Below are 7,955 nucleotides of genomic sequence, written 5' to 3'. Positions count from 1 at the left end.
CGTGAAATGCAATGAAGAGTGAAATATATTACAGACTCTCGACAAAGAGATAAGTAACTGTTTCTTCTTGATTACGTTATATGCATCTTATCTCAATGCTCCACGGAGAAACCAGCCGCTCGCCGAGAGACGTATCTTCCGATATTACTCCGAGCGGTCAACAAGTCGACGAACGGCCTTGCGACATTTGCCGTGCGGTGAACTTGGTGACTCCGGTCGCCGGACGTTACGTATCGACATTGCGATTCACCGGCGAGATGTCGACACGATCCCGTTCCAGATGAGATTACAGAGCGACTCTCACGGACGGATAGGTCAGATATTACAAGCGCGTAGTCAGCGCGAGTCCTCGACTTGTGCCGACCGTGCCGCACTCTCTTTCTTCGCCTTGTCCTGATCAAGGTTCTAAGGAGTCTCTTCCTGGCGAGAAGCACCGTTGTCGGCACAAGGCAAATCTGCCTTGCTATCTGCGATTTAACTGCGACGCCCGTCTCGTAAATAAACGCGCGGCCAGTACCGCACATCGTCGCTTCGGTAAATGGAGATATTATGCGGACCTCCCGGCCGGCTGGATACTAGAGCGAGAAAAGGGAACCGGTGGATCAGCAGAACGATGGGAAAAACGGAACGATCGGCCGCGATTTTCCAGTAAAGTCGCCGCTGTCGCGTGTAAACCTAGCGAAATATTTACCGGACTCTCTTCACGGGAGCGTACACGCGGAAACGCTTTAACACATCGGCGCACACACATGCGCGTGCGATGGGGGTGTCCTCGGCTGGCTCCGCGATTGTATCCCCCGATTGACCGTAAACATCAGAATTTATGTGTAAGCACAATGTAAAATTCTTTTCACGCCCTGCAACGAATGCGTTCGATTCGGATAAGATCCCAAGCTAGACCGGTGATTCCGGTACCGTTTTGAGATTCACCCCCCATTTGAAATATATAATAAGAAATCAGTGGAAATAGGAAATATCGATTGAAAGCGTTACGAAATGACGCGAGGCACTTTTGATAAATAAAGAAATTCGTTGAATAATATATAATTTTTTATGTCATTTTTGTATATTTAAATCTTTTCCAGTTTTAATTTTATTTAGAATTATATATAAATACACAAAAAAAAACGATTCTTCCTAAAATATCTAAATAAATTTAGTTAGAGAGATACAGATTCGAAAGTAATTTTGTTAGACTATCAAAATAATTATACTATGAACGCTTATTATATTAAACGTAATGAGCGATAGTGCAAAAAATTTTGTTGTTACAACTATCTTGAGTGTTTTATAATTATTCTGATGGTCCAGTAAAATTATTTTTAGATCTAGCTAAATTTTTAGATATTTCTGCAAAACCGTTTTTTCTGTGTACATGTTGATTGCTTTAAAAAGTGCTTAGAATATACAAGCATCGGTATTTTTTTTATTATGATACCATTTAAAATTAATTTTAAAAGAATAGACAAATTTTTGCTTTCTCGAATGATTTCTCCAATTCTTTGAGAGGAGAGATAAAATATATTAAAATTTATTGACATTCAAGCTATTAAAAAACATTCAAATATATGTATTCGTATACATTAGAAGAATAGCGATATCCATTTTGCAATCGCGAGGTGCACGTAGAATATGACGGAAGAGTCCTCTTCCTGGATCCGTTTTGCCGTCGACATCACGACTCAGAGCACGCTGCCAACGTTAAAATAACGCGAAAAACGGTCACGCTCCATGCTGCACGTGCTATCGCGAATACGTATTTCAGATTCTGAGTAAGAATAAACGTCCCGCGTTTGCGACGCCTGTATTATCATCGATTTCGTGGCTCGCTTTACAATGTTTCATTCGTGTCTGGGAAACGTAACCTGGCCCGATGTTATTTCCGCAATATTAACAGAGATCCGTATATCACTGTCAATTATGCAGAGTTACAGATAACTTTCAGTACGCCGACTGCATTTTGCGATCATTATGTCAAATTTATCTGATACTTAAGCGAGAGTACGAATTCAAATATTGCATTGAGTATATAACGGAAAAACGTTATTTTGAATCGGTTCGTCTTGTAGGCATTGTTCACCACATGTTACATTCACGTTGCGGGAAATATAGATAAGAAGTTTTGTGAGATTATCGTAAAAATTATTCGTTATGTTGGACATGTTGTCGATATAACAAATCTATAATAAGAAACCTGTAACAAGCTGAAACGTAAAACGAGAAAATCTTAATTTCTTTTTTTCAAAGTTCTCTTTTAATCATTGCTAAATTTTTTCCCTCTCATTTAAGTGAAGCGAAATTTTATGGCGAATCGTAACGGATGCTTTATTGCACGAGGTAGGAGAGTATCATGATCTTGCAGGGCGCATTTTCACGAAAGAGGGTAAATTCTGCGAGATAGTTCTCGCAGGGGATGTAGGAAATCAATAGCGTTGCTAGGGCTGGCTGGAGAGCATGGGACGATGATGCTTTTAAAGCATCCAGAGAGCTCCGACGGCGCGGAGTACACCCACAATGCACGTTTGCAAATTATTCCTCTCTCAAATCTTCTTTTCAGAGAATAAATTTTTGCACGGAGAAGACAATGGAGTTGAAGTTTATCGAATCTTCCCCGCGCTGGAATACGTCCAGCATCTGTTTCTCGTAAATGGCCCAATAAATATTAATGCCGGATACGAAGGGAAAAAAATATCTCGTTAATAATCAAATACTCATTTAAAAAAAAAATTGATCGAGGCTTGCTTTTAATTTTAGATAAGTTAAAAGCGCGTTGCGATATTATAAAATCGATTCTTGCATTTACTCTTTTTTTTTTATTATTATTAAAATAAGATTTTATTTACATACGACAAATTATTAAAAATATTGAATTAATAAACTTAATATTACAAATATATGACTAAAATGGAATGTTTAATATAATTGCGAATGTTATTTTTTTTATTAATTTTTATAATAAGCAGTTCCTGTGAATTTTTTATAATCAAATCTTTTCAATATGTTTTTATTAGCTTTATTAATAGAAAAAACTTAATCTTCTCTTACGTCTCTTCAACTGGTTCTATTATTTTAGACATTCCATTTCTCATGTGTTACCAGTCGAAACACCGCGGTCGCGATATGAAAAACGACTTTAATCTCAAGCTGAGATACGGATTTAGGGGTGACTCGTGTCATATATGGGAGGGTAGATGACAGGAAGCGGAAGCCAGGTCGTCGAATATCCATTTATGATTTTTCTCTTTTTTTGTTATTTTCGTGATATTCCTCTCACGTTGAGTTTACCCCTTTCTCTCTCTCTCTCTCTCTCTCTCTCTCTCTCTCTCTCTCTCTCTCTCTATGGCATATCAAGCAATCATAAAAACCATTTGCTGAAATATTCCGAGAATTCATATACGATCGCAGATTTGTGAAACAATTTAATGGCATGTCAGAAAATGTTTGGATACGGAATCAAATATCAATTATTGGCGATTGGATTCTTGTGAGGGACGGTATAATCCGAGGCTTTCCGAACAGTTCCTGTTTAGTTTGCAGCTGTCCCATCGGGTCTCATTGATTTCGATTGATACCGGCAGGTTGGATTACAATGGGAGACACTGGGCACACATACGTGGGCGCATATGCGCTCTCAGAGAAGAACACATTGACATCACATTGCATTCGAAATCTCTCATGAGAGAGTAAATCCTCGCCATATCGGACATACGGAAAGAGAGAGAGAAGAAAGCGAGCGAGAAAGAGAGAGAGAGAGAGAGAGAGAGAGAGAGGAAGGAAGGAAGGCAGAAGGTTTCCGTGAATGTATGACGAAGCGATTCAAAATGTATCCTCTCTAATACATCTTCGATGCACGTATCGTATGATGCTCGTGACATCGGATTTCAAGAGAAATAGCAAATGAGACATACTGAAACGCGACTTATGCATTGTTTCCCTGCTCAACACACTCCAGTTTCATCGAGTGCATACATTCTCCATTGAAAATAAAAACTACAGAGTTACCTTCCAACGTGTCTACTGCCACGCGACCCTGAACTCGAGTCATAAATTATGGCGAACGATCGTCACAGTCATCTTGAATGGAGCACGTTCGGAATTAGGTATATTTACTCGGGTGTCGAGCACAAGCCTAGGTACTCGACCGAGTGTAACTATTTCATTTGGACGTTTATGAGAGAATTATGCTCGGCTCCTGGTAATTTCGCGCTATTTTACTGTACTGCCATAAAGTGAAGTTCTGTGAGACCCTAGCGTAGCAACTGCCCGTTGAACATCTCCTGATTTATCGCGACCATGGTGGTCACCTTGTCCCGAACGACGGGTGTTATTAATTTCCTAGGACCAAGTCGATAGCATGATTCAGCGTTATCACCGAAGAACCGGAAATTAATCCATATATTATCTTCTCGCGAAACATCAACCGGCAAGCATCAACGGACCTCGCAAAATTCGTCAAATCGATAACCATTTTCCACGCCACTCTTCATCATTTCTGCGCTCTTCCATCAATTCTTCGCTGAAGCATCACTCAAATATTGATAATGGACGAAGAACGTCAAGTCCAATTGCCGGTGGATACGAACCTTCTGCCGTGGTCCTCTCACTCTTTCCTCCCCCGCCCGCGGGGAAATTGATTCTCCTTTCAGAGGGTGATTCTGTTTACAAGCGCCGAGGGAGGGAGATGACATTGGGGCGCGGGTGGTTTGATTACTACGTTTGTTCGAGCGAGACAGAACGAAAAGGGAAGACAGACAGACCCTTTGACGCGAAGTGGATACTCGAGAAGGTCTTCGTGCGTCGTGGTGGCTGCGTTTGCTCACGTGCCGTGCGTCTCGTTTTTCCAATTCCTTCGCCCCTTCCGGACACACACAATGCGCAGGTTGCCGTTTGATTCCGACGCGTCTCCCGCTAGTACCCCCCCTTCGGGTCTTTGTGCACATCGGGCAGTAACAAAGCGGAGTCTGCTTTTCTGCCCTTCCGAATTCAACGTTTAACATCCAAAGGGAACTTCGCACGGCGCGTGGTACAACTCATCTCAAACGTTGCATCCTTGCTTCCCGTTTAATAAAACTCTACGCTAATCGTTTCCAAAAATATGGAAAGCAAACTTATTATACAAAGAAAACAATTTGGCAGGAAAGGAGAAAAGATGATGTAAACTCGGCTAGAAATTGATTAGTTGAGTCGGCACCAATTTGACATCTGTTTCATATTCTTTGTTAATTTCGCCTACTTTTTATCGTACGTAATTATTTTTGTGTTAATTCACTAATATTTATACAAAATTTATATTTGTTTTTCGGCTAATTCTCAACGTCAAATACACAGTACGTACTATGCTTTCGAAAATTTGCGTCAATTCTATGCTCGATATTTCATGTGTCTGACGACAAGGCTCTTCAAGCCTTGATTGGCTGTAGTGATCCGAGAATCTTTCTGTCTTACAGCCAATCAACAGTCTTGAAAAGCCTTGTCGTACGATGAAATATCGGTCTATGGAAACTTATGCACTACCCAAAGCTGGAACTACCGCATTAACTAACGCACGACTAGCATTCAATTCTCTCTCTCTTATATTTCACTTATTTCATATGTCAAACTTTTGATAATATATATATACATTTTTCTCCCTTCTTTCATTATCTTTTATCAACTCGCTCAAGATTGATTTGTTTTAATTACGCAGAATTTAGCGAAAAAAAATGATACTTGGAAATTAATGACAAAAGTATGAAATTAATCAAATTAAAGACATAGAAATTTTATACAAATATTCGTTACTGTTAACATAGAAACAATTATGATACGACAAAAGGTAACAAGAATATTAATTAATATTTGACATTTCAACGTATTGATGGCAATTCTATTCATTTCCAGGTGGAGAGTATTAAAATGATAAATTTTATGTTAAGAATTAATTACGTAAATCTTAAAATTTTATTGCACTTCTATCAGCTCATTTCTTTTCCTTCGAAATTTAATATTATAGTATTGTTAACGAAAGTACTGTTAATAATATTTTTAACATTTAAAATAAATAATTAAGTGGTCAGTACTAGTAATAAATTTTTGTAACAGTTAAAACATAAATTACTTAAAAAAATACATTATATTTTAATGCGAATCGTAAGATTGAATTTTTTTTTGCGCATTCCTGCGTGATACCGAACATCGAAATTTCTTTACCTAGGCGGGTCTGGATAACAGTCAAATCACGAACGTTGTGTAAAAAAGTGTTATAAAAAAAGGGACGAACGTTCCGGCGGTACCGTTGCTCTAACAAAACTGTATCACGACGGGTCTCATTCGACGATACCGAGATTTACGTTCGATTATCCGCCGGCAGGCGATTACCACCACGAAATTAGCTTCCGCGAGCGAACACCACTCCCTTTTTTTTTTCAATCTGTTGACTGTTTCTTTTTGCTCTGCGAGATTAAAGGCGTATCACGTCGCGTTTTGGACGAGGGACAACGGCGAAATTGGCCGAATGAGAGAGCCAGTAATACCGTTCGATTATAAATAAATTCTCTTATGCGCCAATTCATGTCAGCGATATTGCTCAGTCATAAAACACATCAGTGGAAGCAAGCAATCATGATTGATATCGAATACGCATTCAATAGCTTTTATATTATTAACACGTTATGCACAAATTGTTATTTCGAAAATCGATATTTCGATAGCACAAAAAATTAATATCTTTTTCGAAATCTACGTAATAGGTTGTTTCTAAATATCAATTATATTGCTAAATACAATATCATTAATAATACGATAAATACCAAACAACGAGAATACAAGTATAATCCTAAGCAACCAAGTGCAGTGACTGCAATTTTACAATAGACTCGTCTGCAAGCTTGCTAACCGTTAAACTGTCTTATTTCGCCTGACAATTACGCGATGCAATGTAATTTGACGTTATTATGCACGCGTGGTTGAATAGGAATGAACACTAAGAAATGAAGAACCGTCAGTACTTCTCTTTCTCTTTCTCCGCTCTCTCTCTTCCTCTCTCTTTCAATCATTACTTGCACTTAAAAAAAAAAAAATGAAAGAAGGGAAAGCGCTCGAGGCATTGAATGTCTTAATTCGATCAAATCGCTGTTACTGATTAAACGCTCGCGCGCGCGCGCGCGCACTTGTAACAGTATAATGACTTCACGAGCAATTAAATCTCGTTTAGCGCGGCACGGAATAGTACTTCCTGTTTGAAGCGATTCTTACATTTCTCTTTCGCATCTTCCGCAACGGTGATGTTCCCCTTTTTGCACCCCTAAGATTAGTCTCGTTATTAGTCCGAGAGTTCTGTTAATGTCGAGTCTCCTCACCACGAAGTAATCCTTGAGTGAGCAGGTGAGATGGCCATAATTTTGTGTGTGTGTGTGTGTGTGCGCGCGCGCGTCAGTACAGTTTTCTTTAAATTTCTTATTCTTAAAGAAGAAAATAAAAAGTGTTTCCTAGATGCCCAGGTAAAGCTCATCATTTTTACATTCATCTATCTCATAGATATAAGGATATAATTAATGTAAATTTAACATTGAGAAAAAAAGTTGTTAACTTGCCTAAACGCGTTACTTTTAGTTCATAATGATTATTTAATTCAAGTATTTATGTATTTAAATTTAGGTTAAATATACGTGAGTCATATCAACAAAAATATTGTAAAACTCGTTATTTTATTAATTGACTCAACTAATATTTCTTTTTAATCAGTAACTTCTCTTCTCAGTGTTCAACGTAATATACTAGTAAAAAAGTTAACTGTAAAATTGAAAATTCTTTGGGCTATTCTAAGCACTCCACCTGCCAACTTGCGTATCTCTAAATTACCTATCTACTTAAAGGTTAAATGCAGAAATGTATTTCCGCAACGGTGCAGATCAAGGACAAATTCCTTCCGAGTTAATGATCAGCAGCATTAACCTGACGCGACGATAGTCTCATTG

The sequence above is a fragment of the Trachymyrmex septentrionalis genome, unplaced genomic scaffold (assembly GCF_001594115.1).
Source record: "Trachymyrmex septentrionalis isolate Tsep2-gDNA-1 unplaced genomic scaffold, Tsep1.0 scaffold53, whole genome shotgun sequence".
In the NCBI taxonomy this organism is placed as follows: Eukaryota; Metazoa; Arthropoda; class Insecta; order Hymenoptera; family Formicidae; genus Trachymyrmex; species Trachymyrmex septentrionalis.
The sequence above is the reverse complement of the archived record's forward strand: the minus strand, read 5'-3'. Positions refer to the sequence as shown.